This window comes from Centroberyx affinis, unplaced genomic scaffold (genome assembly GCF_046629955.1).
Source record: "Centroberyx affinis isolate AG114_WGS23_722 - 3 ecotype Tasmania unplaced genomic scaffold, CSIRO-AGI_Caff_v1 ptg000543l_1, whole genome shotgun sequence".
Taxonomy (NCBI): Eukaryota; Metazoa; Chordata; class Actinopteri; order Beryciformes; family Berycidae; genus Centroberyx; species Centroberyx affinis.
This window is the reverse complement of record NW_027279190.1, coordinates 162,561-178,515: the sequence shown is the minus strand read 5'-3', so window position 1 is coordinate 178,515 and position 15,955 is coordinate 162,561.

Below are 15,955 nucleotides of genomic sequence, written 5' to 3'. Positions count from 1 at the left end.
CTAGATTAGCAGAGACTGAAGCCCCCGTCCTTCCTCTCTGCCCCTTGAGAGCCCGCAGCATACCAAGTGGGTCCAGGCAGACTGTCATGTGTGCCCCTCCAGCCTCCCTCAAACCTCCCACCTCCGGCTTGCCAATCACAGAAACAAACGAGCATATCCACCTCATATACAAAAAGCCCACCTGCTGTGTCGACAGGCAGGTGGTAACAGACCTTTTCGTTCAATCCCCTGGTGGGTGAGGTTGCTGTGCAACCTCAAAGGCCAGTCCTCCACTGCTCCGCACTGCCATAATTGTATTTCTATGAGCCTGTACAATCCAAACACTTTGCTCAGAGTTAAGCCTGCATGTTTTGTCAAGGCCTTATATCATCACTCACACAGTGCACTATTGAAAAGTAAAGCTTACCTCCCTACAGGCTCCTGTTGCAATCACTACTGGGATATTATTGCTATAATGTTTTACATTGTTTTTTAGTAATAATAAGTAATAATCCATGACATTTTCATATACAGTAAATAAATGCCTATTTTGCTACTCTCTATCACAAGTTGATATAATACAATAGTAACATAAACCTATACCCAGTTCATGAAAGTTTTTACATTTCACTGTCCTAAACACCCGGTGCCGGTTAGGTCTTTCCTAGGAACCATCCTCTGTATACAGGAAGTGATGCGTTTTACATTTCTGTCAGCAGCAGCATTGTTTTGGTAAAAATGAAAGCAGAACTGGGTAATTAGCATGACCAGCGACAGCCATCATGCAGTTTTACCATTTAGCAGGATTACCATTTTAAAAATTCTGTAATTCTTCTTCTACTATTCTACCGCTACCTTCACTTGGCCAATACATGCTGTAGCAACACTGACGCTGCAGCAATATGTGAGGCATAAAGCAATGTGAACACTCTGCTGAGATGATGTTGATTAAAGCAAGCCACAGCCTGACAGGCATTGTCAACAATGTCTGTCTTGTTTTGGATATTCAGCTCTATTGGAAAATAGATGGACTTCAGGCAATAGCTGATTGATTGTAAGATGTCTGAACGCATTAAGTTATGCCTCTCTATTGACTTTAACCTTCTTCTGTCTCTTCTTCCTCTTGGTGTTGTCTTATAGTAAAAAGGACATGTAATCACACAGTGTCCTACTGTTTATCCCAACATTCCCAAGAGTTCATGTCTCCAGCAATAGACCAGTGGCATGATGCCCAGGACAGGGGCCATGGATGGCTCACTTTGACAAGCATGCTAGTCAGGGTTGTGCTAGCTTCACTCAAAGCAGACCTGGATTCCCAACAATCTTTGACACGCTGGTTGACGTAACGCAAAGCCCATTTGAATTACATTTAAATCTGGGGCTGGTAGAATTGCTGGTAGTATTCAGTGCAGTAGTTCAGGCAAATGATGACTATTTAAAGAGTTTAGAGTAGGAGCAAGGAAGTGTATCAGTTTTTTTTTTTTTTTTTATCCCTTGTCAACATTTAAGTTTGTGATAACCCTAGACCCCAGACTTCTCACAGATACATATGAAGCATCCCACACTTAATCCATGCTGGAACCTGACCAGCATCCAGTGTGTCATGCTTTATGCATCCAGGGTGATAAAGGGCAGAGGCAAGGAAGAAAGATATGAGGCTGTGCCCCCTACCAACATGCACATATTAACTGAAGTAATTATCCACCATCTGGGCCCAACAGCTTCTGTAAAGAGGTCTTTCTCTTGAGCTTGAACATGTTGCTAGATTTATGAATGCTATAATGAATTAGTAGCTAGTTATAGTTATTATATATATAGTTATTAATATTGTGCTGTTGTTTTTGTGAGAATTAGCAGGTAGCTTTCATCACGAGCAGAACTGAGTGAGCTTAGAGCAAACTGAAAATCTGTTGGGGAGCATTAAGAGGTCACTGGGGAAAAGAGTAAGCCTTGAAGTCTTCTCCATAGTGGCTGAGGGGTCAGAAGGGCTCAGCAGTGAATGCATATTAGCCTTACCTTTCTGAGGGATTATGACATTTGGAGGGCTTTGCAATATGAGCTATCCCATGTGCCATGCTGGGACTCCCCTCCAGAGACACCCAGGACCTGGGTCAGTGGGCCCTGACATGACCCCTCACCTCTCTAACACTAACTTGCCTAACCAATGTTATGGAAACTGATACGTATGGGAAATGTTAAGTGGCATGCATGCTTTGTTGTTTTTCTTTGAAATATCTTGAAGAATGTTTAGAAGGGGTGAAACATGTGCATTTGTGTAAAACATGGTGATTTGAGGTTGCTAGTATGATATGGATTAAAATCAGATGAGAGCCATCAGGAGGTGAGATGCCTGAGGAGTCGTAGACCCTAGTGCTTTCTGCAAAAAAAGAGATGATAAAAAGAGAGACCTCCTATTTTGTGGGGTTGAATACAAGGCGCCAGTAATCACAATAAATTTACTAATCCCTTCCTGAAAACAGTGGGGGAGAACCCCAAATGCAGCTCTCCCCGAGGCACAAAGACTCAAGCAGACAGATTTGCTTGGTCCCCTATGGACTGAGTTGTCAGGAATGAGGATAAGGGGGGAAGAGGCTGTGGATGGGAGCAACCCCTTATTACCCAAACAATGACTACCAGGCCTTTGATGGTCAGGAAACTGGTATTTGACAGGCTGAAAAAGGAGATGAGATCTTTATACAGTAGGTAGACAAAGAGGAGGATGGGTGGGATGCTTTCAGCAAACTAACAAATTTCCTGAACTCACATTGCATTCAGTGTAAGAATATGTTATATCAAACTTACAACTGTGCTCTGCAGTTTTCCTGTTTGATAGAGACTCTATAGGAGAACAGGCATCCACCCTGCTCCTCTAGAAGGGTTTCTGCTGTCAGTCAGCTGCACAGGGCTACTTTGGGAATTTAGTAGAGTCTTCTTCTATGGTAATGCTAATGAGAAAAGCTTACCATAAATGCCTCTTAGCAATCAAAAATCTGCTGCTGTGGAGCTTGTAACAGACATTTGATGGGAGGGGACCACAGACAGGGGAGGGAGGAAGAGGATTCTGTATACATAGCTAATAAGATACAATGTTATCCTGATACAAATGAGCAAAGGGCATTAGGGAGTTTGACTTCAGACAATAGATGATGGCGTTATGTCATTTGAGTTACTCCAGTTCAGTTTATTATTCATTTATATAACATATTTATTGGTTAGATTGAAAATGATAGATGGAAAATTGCAGAGCTTACAAGTCTGTAATTGCCAGTTTTTCGATTCCTCAGAAGTGTTAATCGTTATTTTCCCTACACAGCATTTGTATAGTGCAGTATAGGTATAGCAGTGAATTAAACAGCATGATAATGCCAAATTCATTCAACTTGTAATCTTTTTTTTCAATTGCTAATAGATGCACAGCTGGACTATCTACATCTGCATCTTTTTCTCATTAAAAATTGCTAGGGAGCCTGCATGCATTCACAGCAGCCCCAGAGAGTGAACGATCAAGTAATCAAGCTCCTGTCTTTTGCAGGTTGTCGCCTTACTCGTGTTTCCCTCATTTGACTGTCACTCAGCAAGATACCACTCTCTGCCTCCCCTTTAATCATCTGTCATCCCTGCTAATGCAAAGCGACTGCCTGGGCCATGTAGGAAATCAGCCACATCTTTAGTGTCACTTCTCATTAACACAGAAAGTCAGGTAACAGAGGAGACCACTCTTTTATGCCCACAGGAACCTGGCTAAACCTGAGCTTAAAAGGTTCTGACTATGAATTTACCTACTTACAACAAAATTACAGTTAAACTTTCTGGGTTATTTTCTTGTGGCGTGGCATTTCTCAAAAATGACCCTAGAGTGATGGCCTAGATGTGACAGTGGGAGCCTTTGGCTGTTCTGTAATTGGATCATTTTCTTGACACTTGATAGTTCGACACAACAATTGTTCCTGCACCTTCACTGGTCCTATGCTATCCCCAGTTCTCATGAACCTTCGCTGCTCCTTTCTCAAGTCACACAGCTGGGGGCGTTTTCTGCCTCACCCAGAACGAGTCCCTCCGGCACAGCAATGCTCAGTGGCTGCTGGTGGGTTAAATCTTTAATATTAATGACGCTTTAGCAGATTCAAGCCTGACACTCTGCTCACCTGCAGTGCAGTGTACGAACGAGAGAAAGGGAGGGAGACCTCGTTCATGAGCCTATCATGTCTGACAACCCACCGTGGAGAGAGCTGCTGACACACTGATGTTTTCAGCGCAAGTCTCTCCCTCTTCCTCCCTTCTGCATCCCTCGGTAGCTGAAAGCAGGCTGGCCTCGCCCCTGCATGTCAGAGCATCTGAGCCCATGTGGGATGATGTGTGTTCACCTGTGACAACATTTGAATCTACTGTACATGCGCACTTACCCTCTCCTCCCTCCGCTCTGCTTGTCGTGTCCCAGTTGAGTCCAGTTACCATGGCTACGTAAACTGTACAACACTCTATGGGACGCCTCTCTTGTAACGAGTCTTCAGGCACAGCAGGATCACATAGGCGTATGGGCTTTAGGGGCATAGTGAGAAAGCATGCCTCTAAAGTGGATTGATGTTAACTAGTTGTTGTCATTATGGTGCGGAAACAGTTTTTCTGTCATTTGCATTGAGCACAGCATCTCAATCACCATCTCATTTTAAGGTTTTTAAACGTCTGCAGCATTTTTGCAACAAGTGAATGTTTTTGTGAACCTAGTAGTCTACGATGACCTCTGAACCCAACTTCACATGAAATCAGTCAGCCCGCTATGCCTTTTACCACCAGCCACAGCCATGACATTAAGTCTGCCCTACATATTAAACTGGTCACGCTTTGAATTGGGGTTATCCCCTCACCCACTCCACCAGACCACCCTCTGGTTGTTTCTCCTCACATGCACAAACAACCCTATTTGTTGTGGTAACAATTAGCTGTTTGGAAAGGGGGTCGGATAATCCACTGCGGATTCATCCCTGCTGTTATGGCATAGAAAGGAAATGCCTCAGGACACTTCCGAACTGAACTGTCTCACCATGCTTCCACATGCCTGCATTTCTGTGGATCAGTTTTTTTTTCATGTATACAATAGGGAGGCTGATTACACCGCTATCATCAGCCACTATGTCTTGTGACTGTCATTCATAGTCATTAGCGAGTATCACAGGTCTACTTCAAGAGTGTGTGAGCATGCTTATCATGATATCCCGATAACCATGTAGCAATTTGACTCATATACAGCATTAATTCCTCAGAAATTCATATAATATAAATATCCTTTACATCTGTAATGCTTGGAGAAATGTTATAATGATAGCCAATGTACTTAAAGTTGTTTTATTATTATCCTTACTAACTTTTTTAAAATTTAAAAATGTTATCCTTTCTTTTTCTTTCTTTCTTTCTTTCTTTCTTTCTTTCTTTCTAATATGTCATATTATTAATATTTCATATTATGAGTTTGTCATTTTACCTGACAAATTGTGTATTTTTTGTGTTTTCTGAAGCACTTTGAATTTGCTTTGTGTATGAAATGTGCTATATAAATAAAGTGTGCCTTAACTTGCCTAAAGCACTATTTTCTATATTTAGACTTTAGACTTTTAATACTTTAATCTCAACAATAAAGTAAGTAAACATCCCATACTCTTGAAAGATAAAAAAAAAAAAAAAAACACATTCTATACTAGCTCAAACATACATGCTCTCCCTCTCTCCTCTGTCATCCCCTGAGAGACAAGCCCCGCGGGAGCAAGTGAATAAGAAGACAGATAAGGAGTGCGAGGCAGCCATGTTCCTGTGTATCCGTCTGTTGAATTATTCAGAAGTCTAGAGGAGTGTGTGTCGACATGATGCTGCGAAGGACTGAGCTACCTACAGCATGGGGCTGTGGCATGGGGGAGTGTCTGTCACTGGCCAGAGGGAGCAGCTGACAAATCCTATCACTCTGACCTGGCACTATCCTGCCTTGTCAGACGGAGCGAAGCCTGAGCACGACCGCAGCCAAAAGTACACAGGAAACATGGGCACATGCACAACTAACCACACACAAGCACTGACAAGCATGCACGTACACAGATAGACACACACACACACACACACACACACACACACACACACACACACACACACACACACACACACACACATTGAAAGATACACATTCAGGATGGTATCCTGTCAGCTCCCCAAACCTTCCCCCTTTGGAATACTGTCACCTGTCTAGCGTTACCATGGAGACCAAGCGGCAAGCACACTAATGAGGTAGTGTGTGTGTGTTTGTGAGTGACTGTGTGTGCGTGTGTGTGTACACATATAGGGGGCAGGTGTGATTAGGTAGGGGCAGGTGTTGGGAAGCAGCTTGTTGGGTCATTACAGCTGAGTTTGGCCTGGCTGGGACACTGGACTCATCTGTAGCAGAGGGGAGGGGAGTTGAAACCCCTGTTCATGATACAAATAACTAACCTGAAACCTGTATTCCTGTTGTCCGACTCATTGGCTTTTGCAATTATCGATGTCCAAATCCATTGTTTACACATCTGAAACCTGAACATATCAATTCAAAGTGAAAAATAAATAGGCATTTCTGACCATAACTTGTGATATCAGACCTCAAGAATCATACACCAACATTTTTAGAGGTATGATAAAAGAAGGAACCTCTGTACACTCATGTGAATCTGTAGCCAGTGAAGATAAAGCAGATGGCTTGTTTCACTGCTAAAATAGGTTTTTCATTTACTCCCATGACCTAGAGGACTTGCTGCCTTGTCAGCAAGTAAGCGTCTCTGATCAGACAAGCTTTGATTGGCTGCCAGAGAAACCTAAAAATAAGAATGGCAAATATGTGTCATGGGAAACATCACACACAAAACAAGAGATTTAGAGATTAGCCAGCGGTCCTGGTTATTACCCCAATGTCTACACAGCATGTAAGTCATGATATAGAATTTCTCCATGCTTTTCCTTTGACTGGACTCCCTGATTAAGCTCCCACATTGTCCTGTGTGTATTCATACACTGACAAGGGCATGAGGTTGTCACCTACAGGTGTTGACAATGCAGTGTGGGAGTGGATTAGGGGGATCGATGGAATATGGCAACGCACACTAATCTAATGGCCCCCGGAGTATATGAAGAGAGCAGCGAATGTGATGAAGTGTTGGATCGATGACCCAGTTTCTCATGGCTCTGAACTTCTCATTGAGGCCACACGGTTGATATGATCAATCCTCTAGAGAGAAATGTTTTTGCTTTTTATGCCTGTAGTGTTGCTTCAGGAAGTGTTGAGGCAGCTACGAGACAAAGAATCCTTCACTTTAAAGGCCATGGACACGTTACTATTTACTGACACCCAGTCACAGGGAGAAGATTTGTCCAGCTTATTTGACCATCCATCATGCTCCTGTCTAAAGGATCACAAACTAGCCGACACATGCTCACAGATGCTAGGCTCATCATCGGGGGACAATTTCTACATTCAGGCACAGATTAAACTTCTTGGCAATGATAAAAAAAAATACCCAACATATGTCATTGCAGAGCAAATTGTGCTCCCTACTGCATATTAGTGAGGGTATATGCTTTACTGATTGTATGGCATACAAAGGCTAAAAAGAAACTTGTGAACAAATTAATCATCTAAGCAGAAAAACCTTTCCTCTTTTCCAAAAGCAGCTACATGGTGTCTGAGAGACTGTTTTCCACATTCTACACCTCTCTCAAACACCGAAACCAGGTCATGTAATCAAAAACCCTCTGCAGAAAGCCCACATCAGCTCTACCATCTGTGAAATGGAGGCCCTCTTCCAGACCTGGATGACAGACCCCAGGTGCACTGACACACCACCAAAAACCATATCTCTCCTGCCTCCGCTTCGAAAAACTCTGTCTTTATGGCTCAATACAGTGTGTGTGTGCGTGCATGCATGTATGTGTGTGTGTGTGTGTGTGTGTGTGTGTGTGTGTGAGTAGAATTAACTTCCTCTACCTCTCCTGTGTGTGTGTGTAGAATGAACTTCCTCTACCTCAGTCAGTCAGACACCCATAGGATTTGTGCTCAATAAACTCTCTGCCCTTTGCACCTTGAAGGAAGTCCATTAGCTATGGCGAGTGTTGAACAGCCTCCAGGCAAATTCTGAGATGCGTGCATACTGTACGTTTCTCCTTTGACCACCATGCACAGATTTTCACCTCTTAACACAGAATCTGTCATAGACAACTCCTTGTGTCCCAGCTATGCGCTCAGCCTTTGTCACATGTTTAGCATTGCCAGTATAGTGTCTGAGGCGTCGTAATGAGAAGCTTCAGGTAAAGGTCATAAACCCTCGAGGGGAATAAGGAACAGCTGAGGAAAGTGATTGACCCTGTTGGCTGTTGGAATACACTGACGCTTTGATATCCTGGTCACTCTGACTATAGATCTTTGGACATTTATAGATTATTTATAGATTCTGTTTAAAAAAAAAAACTCCAAATAGATATCTAAAAACAGCAGAATTCTTGAATTCTCTAAAATGTTTATACAGTGTCTAAAATGTTGTGTTCTTTAATAAAACAGTAATGAGATCATATTTCCAGCAGTGTAGCTGCACCGTACAGTTCATCAGAGTTTCCCATGCCCTTCCATGCCAACTTGCACTAGCTCATGTTGTAAGCAGGTTTGCAGTCACTTTACTGTACACCACCTACCATGCTAGCTGGCAGGGAACAAGTTTGAGCAATTTCTGCTTCACAACATGTGACACTTATGCCCAGCTACAGCAACATATAAGATGTAGACAGCTTAAAGTGTCTGTCAACATGGAGGCATATTATTTGGTGCTCCTAGCATCCCACAATCCCCCTGGGTTCCTCAACACAGTATGCAAAGGGTGGCCACAGGGGGCAGTGGTTTACATGTACTGTACTTCAGAACGCCACTAGTTGCAATGAAAGCTTTATTTAACAAGCAAACAGACAATAGTCTAATTCAATCCGATCTAATCTAATCTAAATTGAGAGAAATCACCTTTTCTTGTGTGATGAAAGTTCTTCTCTGTAGGTAGTGACAGTCTTTAGCCTACTGTTTTTCAACAAAAATCAGCATTAGGTGCCTCAATTGAAAGATCAACAGCCTTTTTTATAATCCTTGATTCCCTAAATAAACAAAATAGGCCTATCTATAGAGTATTGTTTATCAGAAGAATTTTTCTGCAGACAATCAACAGCATCTCAAATGTCCTGCTGATTATGACAGTGGTCAGAATTCAGTGGTCATTCAGTGGTCACGGAATATAGAATTTCAGCGTCATAATCAGTATAGTGGTATTGAAGTGGCTGAGCGCCACCCGCGCCCCCCCCCCCCCCCCCCCCCCCCAAAAAAAAAGAAAAAAAACAAGGTTAGGCTGCGTTCACACACAGTGTTTTTCCCACGGCACAGGGCATCATGAGGCAAATTCAGGTCAGTCAGTCAGTCAGTCAGTCAGTCAGTCAGTCAGGTAACGCTTAGTGTTTCTCATACAGAGGCACAAAATCAAAAGTTGCTCACTGTACAGAAATGGATCTAAATCGATCTCTAATGCATCTGACTCAATCCACAGAGTATCCCGGTGTGAAAACAAAAGTGAAACTTAACATTCCACAGTCAGTAACAGGGATTTGTAGACAGTAACTCGTCTTTGTTGCCATACAGACTTAAACGGTAGGTGACTTTAACGTTACCTTATATATTTAACGTATTTAAGTAACGTTTGTGGAATTAGGTAATTTAACCATGTCGCAGTGCTTCAGTGCGTAGAATTGAACACACGCCGTGGGTCTGTACAGGTTTCTTATTCACTTCTTCCACTTCTTCCTGGTGGAATATTCTTTCATCCTCATGCAACATTATTATTTCTACTGCATGCATCCTCCCTAGGTTCATCTTATGATAGAGACTATCATTGCATTTTTGTATCTACTGTAGCCTCAAATTCCGCTGTAGTGATTGATTTTCTTGTGCACTTCTCCATCAAACTCCAACCAAGCTGCAATTTTGAATTGGTATTCTATAATGAAAGATATAGCTGGTAGCAAATGCATTTTCAGCTTACCTAAAATCACACTCTGAATTAAATGAAACTGAGCAGGGTTAATTCTCAACCATACTTGGCTTGCATAAGCACACTCAAGCTGTTGTGATACAAGCTACTACAGCAGCTGATTCAAGTTGCTTTAACTGTAGATCTGATACTCTCTTCCCTCTCCCTCCCAATTAACACCATAAATCAAAGCCTGATGAGCTGTCTCATGCATTTAAGGAGATCACCAATGGCATTCACCTCATCCACTATTTATTCTCTTTGGGATGGATGTCACACAACCAAAACATTCATGGTTCCAGTTACCAGGGTCTGTCCCCCATTCCACCTGTGCCTTTGGGAATAAAATGGCCTTTCCCCACTGACTCCACCTGGAGGTGTGGAGCTTGTAATCAGCGGGCAGGGAGCAGGGACTTTAAATAACACACTGTTAACATCTGTGAGACATTGGAGCAGTCTTCAGCACTGCTTAAGGCACTGTACAAAACCTGTAGTGTAGTTCCGTCATGTAAAAAGGTCTTATACTCCAAAGGCCATTTTTTAACACAGTAGCAAATTAAAAGTTTTAATCCTAATCAGGTGCTTAAGAGAAAGACACCATACATACTACAGCAAAATGGTGACAAGAAATTGACCAAATTCACCATCCTTTGCTGCAAAAAAACAGACAAAACAAAACAAACAAAACAGTTTCCATCATCAGTGTGTCCTGATATTCCTCTTCAGTCTGAACTCTTTCAGGTTCAGAGGTTATTGTGCTCTCATATGCTCTAGCCTGTTCTTAATATAGGGGCCCCAGACCAAACAAACCAGGCACAGATATTACATCAACGTAGATCCGCTGGAGTGAGGAGTGAAATGACCACAGAGGACGCCACCCTTGACCTTAGTTTGTGGTAACTCCTTTCATTTGCGATCAGCCAGTCTTAAGGATTGGGTAGCAAAAGGAAAAAAATAATGATTTAGTTCTAAATATCAATTTAGATTTGGTCATATTAGTATTTTTATTACTATTTCACTTCTATAACCTATCACCATTGTCAACTTTCTTTGTAGGTACTTTGTAGATACAGTATAGCCACATATTTTGTTTAGTGTAAAACAGCTACTGCCTCTTAACCAAAATAGCAATTTTGGAAGCTTTAAAAAAATATTAAATCTAAAAATAGATACATGGCATACATGTAGTGTTTTGAACATAATTAATAAAAAATAGTATTTTAACAAATGCTTCTGTAACTTAAGGGCAGCTGCTGATTAAAGCAAACAAAATATCAGCTCTGAACTGAACTTATTTTAATTTCCCAATTTTTGAATAGATATTCTGTGCATTTTGTACATGAAAAAAATAGGTAAAGTCATGTTACAAAAATGTTAACATGAATGCAGGTGTAGATAGAGTGCAAAAATATCCTGCAGCAGTGGTTTCTACAGATTATCCTTCTTTTCTTCCCCAGTATGTTTTCAGAACTGCAAATTTAAATGGGCAAAAGCCAAGTGTGAGGGCTGGAGAGCTGACTCCCCCCTAACCTATTCATCATTTACATCACTCAGCAACTCCATCTTTCCCTTACCTACTTCAGCTAACCCATTCACTTGCCCTCTCATTAACCAACTCAGTCTTTTGCTCCATCACCCCCCAAAAAGTTGCTGTGGGCAAAGCTAACGTCACAATAAAATGAAAATTACTTTTTCACCTTTTTGGCTTATTATCCATATCAGAATGTACACCTACAACAATAGCTGCCAAGGAAATTACAAAATGTAGTTTTATTTCCTGGAAAATGGCATATTTTTAGTGATTACTTCATGGTGTACCAGTAGTCCTACATACAAATTCCAACCAATAATACCACAACAGATTTGTTCTATCTCATAGAACTCATACAACCACTTTTTCAGTGGATTTTGTAAAAGAACAGCATCAGAGTCATTGTTTTGATATAGAGAAACCACTGAGTGTGTAGATTTCTCTTGGGGAAACGAGTGGAATCACACATGCCCTTTCAGCACCATTCCCACTCTGACATATTAGAAGAGACAGAACTGCTTCACAGCCATCAAGCTAAAAGGATACTTTCACAGGGGAAAGGTGACCAGTTTAAATGCTCTCCAATCCCCTGCTCATGTGTGGTAGAATATATCACCGCTGCAAGGGAACTGTCAACCTGTGTCAGGATTAATCAACCTTAGTGACACAGACCCGGGCACCCACCACCCACATACACACATAAATAAATCTACACCTGTATGAAATTCAAAAAATACCTTTTTTACTCAGTGTCGATGGAACTCCTTGTGTCAACCCATATTTTGTCTACTGTAGGGAGCTGGACTTTGTTTCTGAATCAAAATGACAAAACTGCTACGATAGCAAAACTAATGTACGTTTAAAATTGTAAGTTTATTGGATGCATCTTCGAAACCAAGTCCACAAGATGGTCAGCCTTGTTTACTGTAGCACTTTTAATGCGTTGGCATGAGTCTAAAGGAGAGGGATATTCTTCGGAAGTGTTTACAGCTTCACTGACTTCTCCCCCTGCACACCCAGGGTCTCTAATTACAGAGTCCTTCGCATACTGTCCATGCTGCTTACTCCTCACGCTTCAAACAAGGTGCTCCATTCACACAGTCTCCGTGAGCAGAAAGAATAGCAGCCACAGCTGTCGCCAAGTCGTCAGAGGCACATCCAGGAGCGTGGGGTCAAAGGTCAAATACGGCACAGAAACCTCATATTTACTTGAACGCGCAGGACGTTGTCATTCAACATCAAATTATGCAGAGAAAAATAAACATCGCTGAGAAATATTTAATCAACAGAGCATGAAAGTGTTCTTTATCTACACAATAACATGCTAATTCACACAGGAATACTGAGTGATGGGAATTCAATGTAAGGAGATTTTTATTGCATTTAGTGAATTTTTATTTCAAAAATATGAAATTGGAATACAAAGGACAATATACATTGTATAATTTAGAAAAATTATATAAAGTAGTCATGAATTGTATGTATTGCAATCAGATATGACTATATGCTACAGTATTTTATGTTCTAAGATCCTGAGTATCTCTGATTCGTTGGGTGGAGCGACAGATTCTCTCTGGGGGAATCAAGAGGAAAATCACGGTTGTTCCGACAGATCAGGATGTCAATGATGTCAGGTCATGCATTCCTGCTTTTCCTGATAGCAAGCCTGTCTGACAAAGTTGCACTGAAAACCCTAGAGTATTCTTTGAAAATGAATAACATGTCTCTCTTGAACTTTGACTTTCCGCCATGTTGAGTTGTGATTGTTTTGCCCTCCTTGGAGTATGATTACATAAGGCCCTTGATTTTAACAGGCCTCCACTTTATTTTCAGACACACGGCACAGGCAGAGGAGATGAAGTGAGGGAATGTTAAACCTCAGGAGAAAACTCCTCTTGCAACTCCATTTCCAAACCTTGCAGTTCAGGCCGTGAAGACATGACACCAAACAAAAGAGCGCTTATAATGCATAGCTGCCTCTGGGCCAGTATTTGTAATCTGAAGGAACTTTATGATATTAAATTTTGTTGCAAAGCTGCAGTACTTCGCTGAATGCAAGTGAAAGGAGAATGCCTGGTGGAACCCCGATACACTGTTTCCCCTTGGAAAATAAAATGAAGGCAATTAGATTAAAACAATAAAGTCAATGGTTTATCATGATGCAGTCATTTAACTGTTCAATTATGCTGTCTTAAAAGGCTGTGGGGATCAAATGCAGCCTTAGACCATTCCACATGAAATGTCAGCTTAATAGAAGTGGCTGGGTGTTGCCTCAATTATATACACGTTTAAAACCTTTTTAGCAAGTTGAGGCAGCGGTGAAGTCAGAGACTCTATTGCGGCTCCTTGAGCTTCTCTAAACTACCAGGAATTCTGGGTCATGAGATAAGAGGTGGCACTGGACACATCACTCCACAGGACCATAAGAAAGCTCTCTTAATTATTTTGGGAATCATCACCTTTGCCCCAGTTTCTGCTCATGAGTGTCTTTGTCTTTATCGTACTGTAGGTATTGATGAGAAATTTAGCAATACAATATCAATATTTTATGTTGATAATTGATGCAAGAAGATGCAAAACTTCCTGTCTTACATGATGTTTGTGAATGGTTGTGTGTCTTTAGATCACCTATTCCTGTTGGAAATGATGGAAACTCTTGTCTATTTTGTCGGTCTTAACATCAAGGAAATAATTTCAAAATGAGTAAAGTCTTCAGATGTCTTAGTATTTTAAGTATAGCTTCAAACTATAGAACTGTCATGTAACATCTAGACACTGATTTAACTCTTTTGCGAGATGGAAAATGTCATGATCTCACTGACCAGTGACCTTCGTGTTACACCAAAAAGGTTTTCACCTCCACAAATCTAGAGCTATCTCCAGTTTCCAGAGCACAAGCCTATCCTGTCTGTGTATCTGTCTGTTAAAATGCCTGACCTCTGACCACTGCAGTAAACAGACTTATTGGGTTATGTCTGCTCCTCCAAAGGCAAAGGGGTCTTGGAGCCTGAGGACACCACTGACAAGCTGCAGGGGGTCAGGAATTGGGAGCAACAACCCTGTACTTGCTCAAGTGTGTGTCAAAAACAAGAAGAGTAAAGGAGACTGACTTTGATTTGGATCTGAAGAAAGAGGGGTTTGTAAGTTAGCCAAAAGTATTTCCATGTGACAGTAGAACTTGTGAAGTCTATGTGATGTGACATAAAGTATCAGCTCTTACAGCTCTGTTTGGCACAGCAGCTTGATTGGAATTCCATTTTTCTCAATCTGAAATTCACCGCAACATTCCCAACCATGCAACAGATGGTTACCCTAAAGGGTAATGCATTTATATGATGCTGTTTTCCAAAAAAATAAAAATAAAATAAGTGATTCCAAGATATATTACAATAAAGCGTACCTCTAAAATGTTGCCCAGTCAGCACAAGTTCTGTATCAACTTTTGGTAAGGAAGTTTCAAAATCAAAGTCCCCATTTGAAAACAGGGCAGGAAAATAAAAAGATAATAGAACAACCATAAACGAGCGATCAATCGAGAGATGATAGCGATCAATTCAAACACAAAAACTAAGTAAAAGCAAGTTTCTAAAAGTATGCTTTTAGAAACTTAAAAGAAAACACAGAAGAAGCAAGCCTGATCTCCTCAGGCAGGTTATTCCACAATACCAATGACCTTACTGAGAAGGCCCGATCACATTTCATTTTCATCCTGGATTTTGGAAACTAAAAGAATCTTGCCTGAGGATCTCAGATAGAGAGATGTAGCAAGGTTCTAGTCCAACATGAGCCTTGAAAATGATCAGTTAAATCGTAAAAATCAATTCTGAAATTTACTGGCAACCAGTGTAGAGAGGCTAAAATAGGGTTAATATGGTCACGTCTCTTACATTTAGTTGAAGGCCTTGCTGATGCATTCTGTACTGCAGAAAAGAGAGAGAATTCTGACTGAGACAGGATAAAAGGAAACTGCAGTAGTCTAAATAAGATGATATAAAAGCATGGATCACCTTTTTAAGGTCAGCAAAGGATATAAAAGACCTTATTTTGGAGATGGTTTTCAACTGGACTAGACTGCACCGCTTTCTTAATGTGATAATCAAAACAGAGGTTTGGATCAAATATCACTCCCAGGTTTCTAGCAGCAGGCTGAACATTAGCTCAGAGACTGCCAAGGTGAGGCTGCAGTTGATTAGAGGAATTGGGAGGGCCAAATAAAACAGTCTCACATTTATCGTCATTCAACATGAGGACGTTTTGGAACATCAAACACTTAATGTCTGTAAGGCAGTGTTTGACTTGAGCCATGCTGTTTGGATCACTGGCTTTTATGGGAACATTATAGCAGTGTGTCGTCTGCCTATAGGTATACAAAGGTCAA